Source organism: Symphodus melops (genome assembly GCF_947650265.1).
Source record: "Symphodus melops genome assembly, chromosome: 9".
Lineage (NCBI taxonomy): Eukaryota > Metazoa > Chordata > Actinopteri > Labriformes > Labridae > Symphodus > Symphodus melops.
The window spans coordinates 19481260-19496728 of record NC_136699.1 but is presented as its reverse complement, the minus strand read 5'-3'; positions in this window follow the sequence as shown (position 1 = coordinate 19496728).

Sequence of the window (15469 nt, the reverse complement as noted above, 5' to 3'; positions counted from 1 at the left end):
AAAATATCCATAATCCACTCGAAAAACTGACAGCATCTTTAAAAAAAAAAATGGTCTGGCTTCCTTTGAACATTTCTGGTCCTCTTATTTGTAATACCTCGAAGTAGCTCAATCAGTATGACCCTGTCATTTTTTTTCTGGATTATATCCTATTTGTCAGATTTGTGTCTTTTTTAATACAAAAATGGTTTCCCACAAAGACTGCTGGGGTGAATTCAGGTGTATTGGGACATGAGGTTGAAGAGGGTAGGGGGTAGCTTTTCCTCATTAGTGAATAAAAGGTGTGAAAGTACAAACCCACTAAAAGAGCATTAGCGGCATAGTGTCTAATTCTGATGCCTCCCAACCAAGAGGTTTAGTGATTGAATCTTGGTTTCTTAGAGATAATAATGAAACTTCCAACAAGTCATGAAATGAAAAGAACAAACCCTCTGAAAAGCATTTTCTGACATGCTGCACGGTGGCGTAGTGGCTAGGTTGTGTCCCATTCATGAGGTTGAATCTTAGTTAAGCCCAACCAGTGGTAAAATGGACTGCTCTGGGTTTCTCTCATTAGAGATGATTTGAAATTAACCTAATGTTCTGAAGTGAAACAAACAAGTCCCCTAAAAACAAAAGCATTAGCAGGCAGCATAGTGGTTAGGATTGTTGCCTAAGAGAGGGAGGGTCCAGGGTTTAATCCCAATACAGACAGGGACAACAGAGAATGAAGTCAGGGACAGTGCTGGGAGGTAGAGAAGTAAGGAACATTAAAAAAAAACAATGGTAGAGAGGGTAGAGGGGTGTTTTAGCTTCATGTTATTATAAGATTATACATTTTGGGTGCTTGAAAGAGACTTTTCTTTGTGTCCCAAATGATCAAACATGGTTTGATATATTGGGACAGTATTTATAAGGTAATTTGGGACACTGTTAAAAAGCTAACAAAATGATGCGCACTGTGTTACACTAATGTTTTCATACAACCTGACTAAAATCAGGAACTTAACATCTGTACCATCACAGAACCTGGAGATGCAGATTTTTAATGAATCATGAACAGATTCATGTATTTAAACCCAGCATCAGTATTTGGTTTTTACCTAATGTATTTTTATATTCTGCTACTTAAATACAAAAAAAAAAGTCATCATAAAAAATAAAAAAATGTTTTTCAGTGTGAGCTTCGGCTTTACCCTCTGACTGCTAACATAATGACTACAGCTCTGTTTGTAAGACATATACATGCTGTATCTGTATTCAAGTTGCTAAACTAATGGTCTGTACACACGCAAAGAGATCCAGACATACGCACACACTCACAGCCTCTTAAAGCAGATGTGACTGTTGAGATAACAGAGTAGCACCGCCACATGCGGATTTCTGAACGAGACAAATGCTTGTGAAAGCTGTCCCGGCGTGAAGCTTTTGCATGACCACTGCTCTGGCAGTTTTGATCGAATCCCAATCTGACTGGGTTTGACATGGTCCATCTGTGCGACTGTCCTTGGCCTTGGTTTAGGGTCTGGAGCAGAGGGGGCTGCGGAGTTATCACACTGAGAGGCTGTTAGGGTCATTACAACCCTCTGCTTCAATATTTCCACTTTTCTGATGGGAGCCAAATGTTGTGCTGGAATCCCTGTGTCTGGTTGTCTTTGTTCCCGTCTCTCACCATCCTGTCCGGGGCCATGCCAGCACAGCTGTGAGCTGCAGCATGTAATAAAAGTCTAATGCGAGCAGCTGCTGGGGGTTTAAACTGTAATGAGATGGTGTGTGAGATTACCACACTTCGCTAGTCGCTGAGAGAAAGCTTGGCATCCCGACAGCATTGTGTCCTCCCCCCCTCAATAGTACAATTACACTTTAGATATGGCTAATAGAATATCCACACAACGCCTGTAAGCAAGGAGCGTAATGAGCTTTAGCTTAGCCTCTTCGCTCCCTCTTCCCCTGTCTTTCCATCGCTCTCTGTCACATGCCCACAGCTGCACCGAGCGTCCACCCCAAGGAGTTGCAGTTAACTGCGAGGGACTGATGTAGGAAACAGAGACCGCATTTCTGAAATCAAAGGCACGCCTAGTCAGAGGATTCCCACAGAGAGGGACAGATTTCTTCAAGAAAAACAGTTTGCCTGCATACATCAGCCCGACTACTAATTCAGGCCTCAAGTCATGAATAGTTGAAAGCTCTGTGTCAACTTCATTAGTCAGCACAGGGGGGTTAGTGGTCCAGGATGTATGAATATCCACATGGTGCCCATACATTCAATAGCACGGTGACAATGGAAAGGAGGCTTGCTATAGAGTTGCTTTAGGCCTGCTGTTGAGCTTTTGTAATGTTCCACTTTATTATGCAAAATCTTTTCTTTTACTCCCACTTTCTTATTGTCGTGCCTATTTTCAATTACCTTCTCCTTTTGTTGCTTGAGTTCATTTGTTTTACTAACTCTATTCTCTTCTCTCTCCCTTTCTCTTCCTTTCTCTCTCTCTCTCTCTCTCTCTCTCTCTCTCTCTCTCTCTCTCTCTGTTTCTCTCTCTCTCACTGTCTCATCCCATTAATGGAGCTCTATCCCAGCCATGATAGGATGGATGTAGCAACATAAAAGTCCTTGTTATGATTCCTGTGCTTCCTTAGAGGGGCTCTGTAATGAAAGTTCAGGGTGTCTTGGTGTGAAGTGTCTGTACCTGTCATAGCAGTGCTGCGATAATAGGCCCAAAGGTGCCACTGCCTCATCACAGAGGAGGAGGAACTCTTCTGAATGAGTGCGGCTCTTCATTACCTCATGCAGAAGGCTAAACTCCAAATTCACAGCTCTGTGGAGCTGGATATTGTGAATGTGACCCCAGGGAGCAGAGCAGTGGAATTTCAATACGCCACACGGTCAGTATTATTCCACACCTGAATGCGGAGCCTTCCAGACAATTAGTGGAGAATTATAGAAGGCGAGGCGTCAGGTAATTTAAAGAGTCCGTCTCGCCTCAGCCACAGCCTTGGCCTTGCAAGCCAGCGGGGATTTTTCTCATTCTCACAGCAGGGGGGGAGGGTGATGCAGGTAGTAAGAAAACGGATGCTCTCGGAAAACTTAAATGGGAGCAAACTTTCTACATATTTAGGAGGTGTCAAGTGAGGCAGCTCTAGCCTTTCAAATTCTAAATGTTTCTGCTAAATGTCTTCGTGCTCCGCTTGGTCGCAGCAGGGGTTTTGCATTTGCAGTTCTTGTCTGTTTCAGGGCAGGTAGAGCAGTGTGACTTCATATAGCCAAATGGCCTGTCACTGTCACACACTGTAACCATTTTATCAACCCAATGCAGACAAGCTCCAGGCCATTATAAATGCAAAGGATGATCAAGTCATTAAAGTAATATTCCAGTCTGGACTGTGGCAGCCTTATCAGTGCACTCCACCATTCGTTTCATTATGCCACCTCATCTTGCCATCATCAGAAGCAGCAGAAATAGTCTGAAGAAGATATGACATGTCATCACTACACCAGAGCTCCTGATTAAAGCGCTGAATTAAGTGACACCCTGTTGTTATTTCACTGCCCATCCATCTCTTCTTCTACACATAAAGTAAGATGATCCTGTATTTGTCTCGTGATTATTAGCTGACACCAAAGTAATGGAAAGTTCTTCTACATTTCCAACCAGCTAGAATCTCTTGATAAGATGAAATAAAAAGAAAAAACATCTAAACAATTGCATGATTGCGTTAATGCATCCATCACTTCACGCCTGTTCTTTTTGTCATCTGTTAGTCATGCGATGCCTCAGCGCTGCAGCTCACCGCTCAATGTGGAATGCACATGGCCACATGAGATCTTCGTAGTATCCCAACTTTCTCCCTCTGAAACGTGTGTTCCAGCTGTTACCACTCTATGGACTTGTGAGGTTATAATGAGCATGGAAGCAGCTGCTTCCTCCTACAGTAGAGGCCCCAGCCTTTCTAATCCTGATCATTAAGAAAGGGAAGGGTGTGGGGAGCGCAGTGCACAGACTTGTGGGCCTCAGCACCCCGGGACACGCTGTGGAGACTTTGGTTATCCGAGCGTTTTATGAGTTGGACTAGCAGGTATAGGACCTTATTGATCTGCCTGAAGTGGTGAAAAAAGGATTAATTTATGCAAGACAGCTGGAAAAAGGACTACAAAAAGAAGTGCTGCGGCTCCATTTTTTCCTCCGTCATTGTCCAAACTCTGGTCTGAATTTGGACATTCAGCACAAAATTTGCCGGCCTTTTTCCCGCCATCACAGTGTCAACCTGCTAAGCTAGGATAAAGATACAGTAGCATGATCATTCTGTATTCTCACAGCCTTAACGTCCCCGTGCATAAACTCAATCACACACAGAAAATATGAGATTATGAAATATTTATGTCCTGACCTTTTCCAGTAATGATTTCATGATTTAATTTTCTCCGGCTTTACCTTAAAGTGCTGAGAGAATACAAAACAGACCCAAGCAGCGGTCACGAGGGGGAAAAGATGATCTATTGAGACGATGGCATTTGCATTCAGTTTGTAAATATCAACAACACTCGGGCAGATTATTCATAGGCCTGGTCTTGCCTGTTTCACTATACTGTGTCTCCATAAGCCTCCACACATGAGCTGAGACAGCCCTCTCTGTTTTTCAATTTCCCTCTTTAATACTTTAAGCTGAAACAGTTGAGTGAGTGAAGTTTAAAAGGGCCTGATAACCAATACAAAGAGTTTTAAATCACCATGAACACAGCGTCATTTACATGAAATATATGCGGGCATGCAGCATGGGATGTACCAGTGTAAAGTTAATAATGTTACATTTAGAATAACAAGCCCACTCAGCCTTGTCACAGTTGAGTCGACGTGAAACTGCACCCAGAGCTGCGACTCTAACAAGACTGTGTCCTTTGAGCAATTTTATGTAGATTAGTAATATGCTAATTTGAAGCATGACCTCGCTGTTTGCCGGAGAAAATCTGTCTCTTTTTTGATCTGCATATTAATGCAAGAAAAGATAGAAGTCGAGACATGAAAAGGTTTAATAAAATCAGCAGGTAAGTGGCAGACTCATAATTAATCCGGCAAAGAGGAAGTCTTCCACAGACAATGGCCGCACCTCAAATTCATAATTGGGCCCTTTATTGATATTCTACAACACAACTCCTGAAACAGTGATTAATCTTTCAGGGCAAAAAAAAAAAAAAGGAAAGCTGTAGTGAAACGTGATTTACTTCTTCCTTTACCTCTGGCACTACTAGTTTAGCCGATCAGAGCCCAGAATTATCTCAGCCAGGATCCCCCCCCCCCCCCCCCCCCCAGGTGATAAATACACAAACGAGCAAAATTGCAAACCAAACTCATTTTTCAACAAGAATCACAAATGAAGGTGCAGTTCAGGGGACAGGCCATGGCTCTTCGTGTGATTGTCTGTCATTGCGTTTGCTCTACCTAACCTCTCTTGACACCTGGAGTCAGGGACCCCCCTCTAAATGTGTAATATTCAATCTTCCTGACAGCTCTGCTAATGACCAGGAGGAACCAAAACAGAGGTAATAGGTGAGCCTCAAAATTGCTTTCAAATTATCCCTGATAATGATTCCCTTCCAAGTAATAAACCCTGTGGTGTTTGTGTGTGTGTGTGTGTGTGTGAGAGCGTGTGTGGTTCAGTGTGTGTGAGTGGCAGAGTGTTTACGTAGAGAGAACGTAGAATGGCAGGGCTAATTATCAGCACTATTAAAGGTAAGTACATCCAGCTGCATCCCGAACAAGTCCTAATGAAGGACAGCAGACAGGCTGGACTCTTTCATGTGTCGCCTGTTGTTGGTCAACATCCACACCTCCGCTCTGCTGCTCGGGTTCTGCTTCTGCTCTGATTCTGCACCGAGGCGAAGGTTAAACATCTCCCAGTGAGACTGGTTTACCTCCTCAGAGTGGTAGTGAATAAACCCTGCGAAACGTTCTTATTTGTATGATAAACGTGAACACAAAACAGATAAAAAGTACAAGTTAAGAAAGTTGCAGTATTTTTAAACTTTTTTTGCTTTTCATACCAAATCTTGTCAAGCACCATTTGCAGTGAATTATTAACACAACTGGTCTTAATTTGTCTTGGTGGCATATGCAATCTTTTTTTCAGTTTGAGCCGACAAGAGACAAGTCTGAAAAGTTTATTGCATGCTTGTCAAACTCGTGTCCCAAACATCTGTTACTGTAACACAAAACTCGACGGCTCTGCCTAATTTACACTATTTAATCCATGTTTTGTTCTCACAAATATACCTCCATAAATCATACTCCTTAGTGGTCTCATGTGTTTCATTTTCTTGCCTGAAACTGAAACTAAGTAAAGTTTGTGTATGCGTGTGTGTGTGTGTGTGTGTGTGTGTGTGGTGGGGGGGGGGGTGTTTTGTTGTAATTGCACCCCGTGACAACAAAGTTTCCAGAATTTAAAAGAACATTGAGGTATTCAATATAATAATTAGATAAACAATTGAAGTAAACTTGTAACATATGTTAACATTACCACATTGTGTTTTTTTGTGTTGTGTTTGTAGTTTACGACATTCATTTTTATTGGTGTGGATTATACAAATTTGTGTGGTATTTACCATGAAGACTTACAACAGGGAGGACCAAACAGATCTACTGAGTCTTTTCTGATCTTGTGTTCCCACCAACATTGTTTGTCAGAGAGACCGGTCACACAATAGATCCATATGACTGTTTCTGATTGTGGCCTTAATGGTTGAGATTTGGTTCTGTTCCATACACAAAATAATCAGGTTCTGTTGGAGAGATGGTGCACAAAGTCAAAAGACACCAATGGGAAATGAACAATGTCCTCTGGTGCAAAGTCAGATTTTACGGTGTCACGCTATTCCAGCTTTGGCGGTCTTTATTCACATGCAAGAAAGCGGCTGTCAGGCCATTTTTCAACAAATGGAAAATCCACCAGTACATCCCCCTGAAATCTCTGAGGAGTGACCCTTGATGCCACGGTGCCATACCAAAGACACAGTAAAGCCCACTAAAGACAAATCACCAACTGTTGGTGTTGGACGGCCTCCTGTATGATGTTTGACTCATTTCTTTGTGCAATAAGGCACATGGGTTCAAGAGTTTGTGTGGCTCATTTGTTTTGGTTTATACCGGCACTTTTGCAGATTATGCAAATTCTTGCCTGTTTTTGTATAGGCCGCAGGAAGACTGCAGATCGTTCCCCTATCTTCTTACACGGTATGTTTAATGCCAAACTCTGCAAAAAAAAAAGGGCTCATTTAATAAAGGCTGCCCTCCTGGATTAAAGTTTCATGTATTTCAACACTTCACTGCTCTGTGTTGTATGCCAACGTGCAATATATCATTCTCTATTTCTACTCCAATGCATGTAACACAGTGATTTGTACTTTTCTAATCAGTGCAGCGTAAATACATCACTGTCAACATGCAGCACTTGGCCGACTCATTTCTTCTCTCAAATTACAACCGTTCTAAGTGCCCTTAATTTTCCTGCACTGGTAAATTATGAACGATATAAAATATTCAAAAACCAGCAGAGAGAAACTGTAGAGAGAGTTTGGTAATAATCAAGCTAAGTATGTGATGGTCTGTACTTAACGAAATGAGCACGGAGCAGTGCGCTGCATAGCTGTTTGACCTCTATGCAGCACATTCATTTTCCTAACATATGTTGGCTATTTTGGCAGCTCTGGACTGTGAAACTGAGACAGGCGAAGAGAGGCCTGTTGTGCATGTGAGCGTGATCTAAGTGGCTGTGAGTACTGAGGAACGGACCGGCGGTTAGTGGTCGGTGAGAAAAGTTAGCAAACTGAATGACATGTTTGTGTGATCTGGGGCAGATTTTGCCGAGGCACTCTGGGGGACTGGGATAACCTGAGGCCCTTAAACTATGAACTTCCAATCATATCCAAACACACCCGAGCACGCACGCATATACACACCGGGCCGTGTGTAATTATGCCACCCATCCCCAGCAGCATAAACATTCCTAAGGTACAGCTGTTCTGGCGTGTCTGATATTAAACGACAAGGTGACTTGGTGTCCTGTAGGCCACCTGAGAGGTAAAGCTGTGTGAGGAGACACAGCAATCTATTCTCCTCAGTGCTGAGAGGAAACTTACTCAGGCAGAGAAGCAGTTATTTCCCTGCTTTACTCTGCTCTGCTCCCAATCCCTCCCGGTTTGCCTTCAAGTCAACACCAGTTAGTACTTTCTTCTGTGTGTGTGTGTGTGTGTGCGACAATGTGTGTCTGCGAAACTGTACGCCAGGCTAATTTCCACTGTGATGCACAGCAGTGTGCTACTAGCATTCTTCAGGATATTGATGTGCTGCATATTAGGCGGCAGAGTGAATCAGCTCTGTGTGCTGTAAATATTCTATTGTCACTTTAATGCTTCTGTCGATGGCTTTGTCCTGGGTAATTCAGTCCACTGCTGTTTCTGTCCCCTGTAGCCTCCACCAGCGAAGCATCCCACACACACACACACACACACACACACACATACATCTGCACACTTCATGCGCACACATGCAGACACGGGCAGACTGAAAGAGAGAAAATGAGAGGAGAGGAGAGATAGAGATAGAGAGGACATACACATTCACTTGCAAACACACGTGCACACACACACACACACACTGCCCGGGGTTTTTCTTGCCGTCACAGATGATCAGGCGCAGTTTTGGCTTTAGCTTTACTCTGACCAACCCCTGGTCCTGGAGCCAAACTGTTAAAAGACATTAAGTCAGCACTGCGACGCACTGCTGCTTCCTCTCCCTACCAACCACAGGACACTAAAAGTGTGTATGTGCATGCACGCTTCTGTGTTTGTGTGATGGAAGACAGGGTGACTGTGGGCAAGGATCTGCACACATGTGTACCCTAATGAGTCTTTGCATGTACTGGCGCATGTGTAGCCTTCTCCTTGGTGAGGTCAGATAGAGAGGGGGTAGAATATTTGGAGCAGCCTTCCGGTCTCTCCAGGCGCACCACATGCCTGTCGCAGCTCAGTGAGCAGACTGTGAAAAGCTTATGTAAATGACGAGCCGCTCAGATGTGAAATCAGCCCTGTATTAAATTGTTTTGTTCCACTTGTCAGAGCTGATTAGTCCGAAAGCTCTCCAAAAGCTGCACAGGTATTGTGTTGATTGTATTCATATAGGAAAGCGGGAAAAAAAAAATATTCATAGATCACCACAGGAAAGAGCATCTGTGTAGGTAGCAGGGTGCAATTGCTTTCTCAAGTGTGATCATTAGTCAGTTATCCCATGACAGATTAGAGACTGCTGGTTTTTGAAGATGCTGGATGGCCCTTCACAGATACACATTGATTGCAATCCTCCCCCATATATATCCAGAGCCACTCCACCTGTCTCTTCAAAGGAGGCTGCTGATGTTCAGTTACAAAGTCCAGACCACAGGTCCCATTAGTCTAACCTTAGTCTACTTCTGTCTGAATGTCACAGACCAGGAACTGCATGAACCCCACCACCTTTATTCACACTCACCTCGGGGAAACACTACAGGTGGCACTGTATCTTAAATTCAGGGCAGGGATAGTGGAGAGAAATTAGAGAGCAGGAGAGAGGGGAGAGTGAGAAAGAGAAAGCGAGAAAGCAAGTTCAGGAGATGTGTGGGCAGAGAGAAAGAGGGAGAGAGGAGATTGCAGCACGACGGCTGGAGGGCTCCCAGCATAAAGCAGGTCTTTGAAAAGGGCAGACAAAGAGAAAAGGTCTCCACCAAATACCTAAAAGAATGTTGAGAGGAAAGAGGAGCGCGGCCAGAGGGAGATAAGGCAGTTAGACGCACACTGAGGGAGCTCCTGTGTCATTGGATCAGATTACTTCTCCTCACATACGTGTGTGTGTATGTGTGTGTGTGTGTGTGTGTGTTCGCTCATCTCTGCGCTTGTCCATTTGAGCACCGAGGTCGATACCGACATTCCAGAGTGGTCTGTCTGTGTTCATGGTCCAGTGAGGTCGCTGACAAAGCTGTGAAGGGTGAGGCTGTGTGTGGCGCCTGCAGGGCGATCCCAGGTTGGTGTGACAATACCTGGACCACAGACTTGACCCTCAGCATCGTGCCCGACTACAGGCTAAGAGAGGGATAAGAAAGTTTAATATTTCTGTAAGACTCAGGAGAATTTTTGTTCTCATGCGAGGCTTTTTTTCAAGCTCTTCTCCTGGGCTTCAAAGCACCTTAAGAGGAGGGCCTGCTTTGAAAGTGATTTCCAAGTCTGGGCTTTATCTGTGTGTGGGAAATCACCCTCGAGCTATTTTGTAAGCTTAGCTACCTTTGAATGGACTAACAGAGCCTTGGGATAAAGGGATCTGCTGAGCTACCTACCGTAGCAACAGGCCCAAAAGAGGTGCAGACCAGCTTCTCTCTGTGTTGGCACGGAAACGACAACAAATCTATCAGGATATTAGAAGTGGATAATGTGAGTATCGAAACAAATCTAAGCACTTATTAGTTGTGATTGAGGTCTGATAGCAATTAGTCCCGCTCCAGCACACAGACTGACTCCTCTCTAATGATGTCATTGACCTTGTCACCCCTCAGAGGTCAAAGTGTCCATGTTAAACCATGCGTAATGGTTCCGTGTTTAGACTACAAGGGCCTGTCCCGCTAAATGGTGATGGATCGCTTCTTTTTGCCGGTGGTGGTGTGTGTTGCATCAGATGATACGGGTCTCAACATGATACGCAGTTGATTAAATCAATACTCCAAGGAAATGTGTGGTGGGCTCCATTTCAATCCAATAACACAGGGGGGGGGGCTTAAACTGTGTGCGCACACATGCCTGCACATGTACGGGTATATCTGCGCGTACCCTTGAAGAGGACAGTAGAGGAAAATAACGGACAAGGACATTGTGTTTGTTTGCAATATGATTTTCAAATGAGTTCATCAGCAGTAAATGCACGCCTTTAAAGCGGCATCATGATCATCTACAGCACATGAAAGCAGAAATATCTCCCCTATCAGCGATGACAGACTATATGATAGTGGTCCTTTACCACCCCAGGTTCCTAAATCATAAGAAAGGAATAGAAAATGACAGACAGCCCAGCGGTCTTATGCAAAAAGCGAGATATTTTTTCTATTTTGCATTGCTTTATTAGATTTGTTCATCAAGAAAAAGGACAGCTGCTAGAAAAGGCAGAGAACCAAACGAGGTCGGCAAAGAGATGAAGGACAGATCTGGACGCTAAATATTAGATATGAGAGAATTTCCACCCATATGGCCGCTGCTCCCTGTGTTTTGTCAGGGATGGTTAGCAAGACAGGTGCTGCCCTTAGGCTGTGCACATAATGCATGCATGCTGCGAAAAATACTGTTCGCACACAAACATAGCAACACAGGACAAGGGAAATCATTTGTGGGGGTTTTTTACTGCCTACCTGCTTTCTCTCATTCTCCCTCATTTTCTCCCTTTCTTTCTTTCTGTTGCACTCCAGCAGTGACCCGTAGCAACCCCCAGTCTAATGACCACCACAGTTTGACATTCATTAAAGGTGGTCAATTAACCAGAGGGCCCGGAGTCACTTTCATTAGGCGACTTGTAAAGGTCTATTTTAGCCTGGCTTTGAACACAGGGGGGATTGTGGGGCAGACAGGACGGGTGCTGGGTACCTGGATCTCCGGCGGTTGTAGTTGTAACAGCAGGAGAGGAAGGGGGGGGGGGGGGTTTAAAACCTTCAGGAGGAAGACAAAAGAACCTCTGGAGAGTCATTTGTTGTGTTTGCTATTTGTTTTGTTGAACTGGATTCTGTTGGTGTTTTATAGAAACAAACTCAAATGGTGAAAAACAGTGAAATAGCTGAACAGAGCGCAGAAAATGAGCTCTCATGAGAGGGAGGATGAAAAACAGAGCCATCTGCTCTGAGGGTTGGCTCTCTGAAGACGATCTGGTCTCGTTTCAATCCTTTGTATCACTCCTTTACAGTAAATCAAGGGAGAGATTTTTTTTCTGATGGTTTAAGCTTTTCTGTGTGTGCATACTTATGGCTGTGAGTGTGTGAGTGCAAATAGAGTTGCAAGTGAACAGACGGGAATGTTTTTTCTCATTGTGCACGCTTCATGCTGTTACATATCTTAGAGTGAGTGTTTCTGGTTTAAGGCAGAACGTGTGTCCTGGTCCCAGGCCTCTGGAGTCATCAGCCTGTGAAGGTCAAGTCTGATTCAGAAAGAGACAAGGCAGATTGGCATGGAAATGGAATCCGCTGTCCCTGTGCCAAACGTCCAGACTGACTGACTGCCCTCAGCCACTCATCACATCCGAGTCTATCCTCTCATCGCACCGTCCACTCCTCCTTCTCCTCCACCTCTTCCTTCAGCCACTGCCTCTGCATACCAATATCAGGATAACACAGAGGAGGAGCAGCACTGAAATGGGCCTGTTTAATAATCACGATGTCAAACAATGTCAGCATGAACAGGGAAACATGAATCCAGCTGTTAGCTGCAGCTTGGAACCATCTGCTTGAAGCAGAGCTGTCTCTTTTCATTGCTTTTTTTTTGCGTATGGCCGATTTCGCCTTGAGCCCTTTTTAAGCAGTTGTTTTATAATGAAACAGGAAACGCACTTATTGAGCTAATGGATTCAAAAGCAGCTGCTGCTAAGAGATATTGTTCAAATGTTTATAATATCTTTATGAGAGAAGTCAAGTTGGATGAGTTGGATGAGGCGTGTATGTGTGTGTTTGTATCTGTGTGTGTCTGCGTGTGTGTGCGCGCGTGTGTGTGTGTGTGAGTGTGTGAGTGTGTGTGTGTTCTGCTGTTGTATGTAATGAGCATGCGCTTTTGATATGAATGAGTGCAGTGAGGCGTGAGATGAGTATGTGCCTGCTGGTATGGAACAAGTCCTTGCTCTTCATGTGTGTGTGTGTGTGTGTGTGTGTATGATTTTGTGACTGCTTCTATGTGTGTTTATGTGTGTGTGTCTGTATGAGGGAGAGAGTGAGAGAGTGTTCATTGGTCTGAAATGGGTCCCTGCCCTTCATGAATATTCAGTCACCCCCCGCGTTTCCACTGATGTCTCAGTGATGTCAGCTTGCGTGTGGGAAAAACAAGTTGCCCCAGTAACTATGTTTCCCCAAAGCTGCTTAGATTGCCGCAAAAAAAAGAAAAAAGAAAAAAACGAGTTGTGTAATGTAGTTTGTCCCTAAAACGCAAAAGCAAGCTGGTCCGGAGCCAGTGATAAACTACAGCTGAGTGAAATCTTGATCTCATGTGGCACCCTCTAAAAGTAGGGCAGCACTTAGGTCACATGTTTAGGTCATTCACCCTTCACTGAGGGATTCTCTAATGCGTCCTGTCAACCGCTGTGCAGCCACAGCAGCACGGGGAACACAAAGGCATGTCTGCGCCGGCTCATGATGCATCCTGACTGCTCTTCTCAGTTTTAATTTCTCAGCTGTGTATTTGCTCTGAGTAAGTCAGTTAAGCTGAAAAGCACAGATATAAAAGGTCTGTTTTGCTCTCTTCAAGGAGAGTGACATTGAGAGGTCCTTCGCCGCCGCGCTGAGTGAGAGATGTTATTATTCTGACGCTGTCATTGTCAAACAGACTGGCAGAGAGAGAGACACACACACGGGCATGCGCACACACTCCTACACACAGAGTCTATCCGTCAGCATCCTCCATCTCTGCCCCCACAGATGTTGCTCAGTATTTAGGTCAGTTCGTTTGCAGATGGGTGGTCACTAACGCTTCTATTCGCTTGGGTTTCCAGGAACTGATACAATAGGCCAGTCAGCTTTCAGTGGCCACCCCGACGAGGCCCGACGTGCAACTCTTTGTAATCATAACGGACAGAGCTCGCTCACAGATACCAAACAGCATTAAGGTCTGCCTAATGACAGGAGCTGCGAGATTTAAACTGCTGTGAAAATCCGATGTACTGACGAGTGCTGGGGCTTTAGAGATAAGACAGATCATATGACTGTGCACTACTTACAGTCTAACACTGGGAACAGCACTAACACTACTCCTATTATACTGGGACAGTTGATTTGTTAGCACTTTACCTTTAAGGTTTGTGAACATTAATGGTATTTGTTTTTCTGGTTGTTTACATCTTTGTCCGATCGCTGCCCTCGTATCCAACTTTGTAATTTCTGTATTTTAACTTTGTACTAATCTTGACGCTTTAGTCTTTACAAGACTGAATTATATGACTACATCATTTTCTTGTGTATCTACAAATTATTGTATTTTCATTCAATATTCTCAGTTTCTGAAAACAATATTCTCGGGTTGTAATTGAATACTCTTAAGTGCTTCTTAAATATTCTATAGTTTCAGTTCAATAATCTCCATTCAATAGGTCATTTGTATTTTAAGACTCAGGTTTTGGCTAAGTCAATATTGTCCATAATGTACTGCCCACTTTGTTTTCACAATGTAAACATGTTTGTTTGATCAGTTTTATTTACTGTGCTTGGTATTTTGTTAAGTATTTTTCTGTTTTTAAATTAATTGTTAGATAATACAGATTGTTAGAAGATACAGAAGTAATGTCTCCTAACTTTAGGAAGAAATACTTACAGTTTTTATCCCTTTATTTTGGCAGGTTTTGAATGTGTAATTGAAGAAGGAACTTCAAGTACTTTCAAACCACCTTGAAGATACCATGATAACACATTTTCTTTAACCATCACTGTACTTTTTTGTTTTGTTCCCCATCCTACTGTTGGCTTTCCATTACCGTGTAGGCAGGACTTTTAACTCAAACCAGGCGGCTTCAGTTACAGTACTGTCTCATTAGTGACTGAAATGTCTGTGGAACAAGAGATGTGAAAAGCTCAATGCAAAGCCTGCCATCAATGTACAGGATGGCTGTGGAAACACAAGGTCAGGGTTTGATGATGATGTTTACATTCAATAAACAACATTAACATTTACTGTTAAATGTGTTTTAAGTACATTTATAGGAATTATGTAGGTATTTCATACCAGAGACAATAAAATTAAATGAAATTATTCTTTAAATATCAAAATATTTAGGTACACATAAAAGATTGTGGAGTTAAAACAACTGACATTATTACATTTTTTAAAGCGTTCAAACCATTTGATTGATTTAATGCTACACAAGTCGAGGTATCATGGGTCAGAGCCCATGACATCTTTATTTTAATAGGGAATTGATACCTTGTTATTTGTGTGGGGTCAGGGTTGCAGAGCATTGATGAAGATGTGCATGGATGTTATCTGGGGCAGAACTTCTGATGAGCACAGTAAAGGGACCCTTGGGCGCTGAATGTGCCGAGAAATAGAGGTGACTGATGGGGGGGGGGGGGTTTGCATCTGTTTGACTCAAATGCCATCTGATCGCTGCCGAGAGAGACAGTTTAAACTTTGACAGCCATGAGATGATTGGCTGATGGGGGTCGTGGCAGAATGTGATTGGTTTAACTGAAAGTGCCAACAGTTAGCTGAGGAATAAGACGGAAGATATAAATAATTAATGAGTGCAAG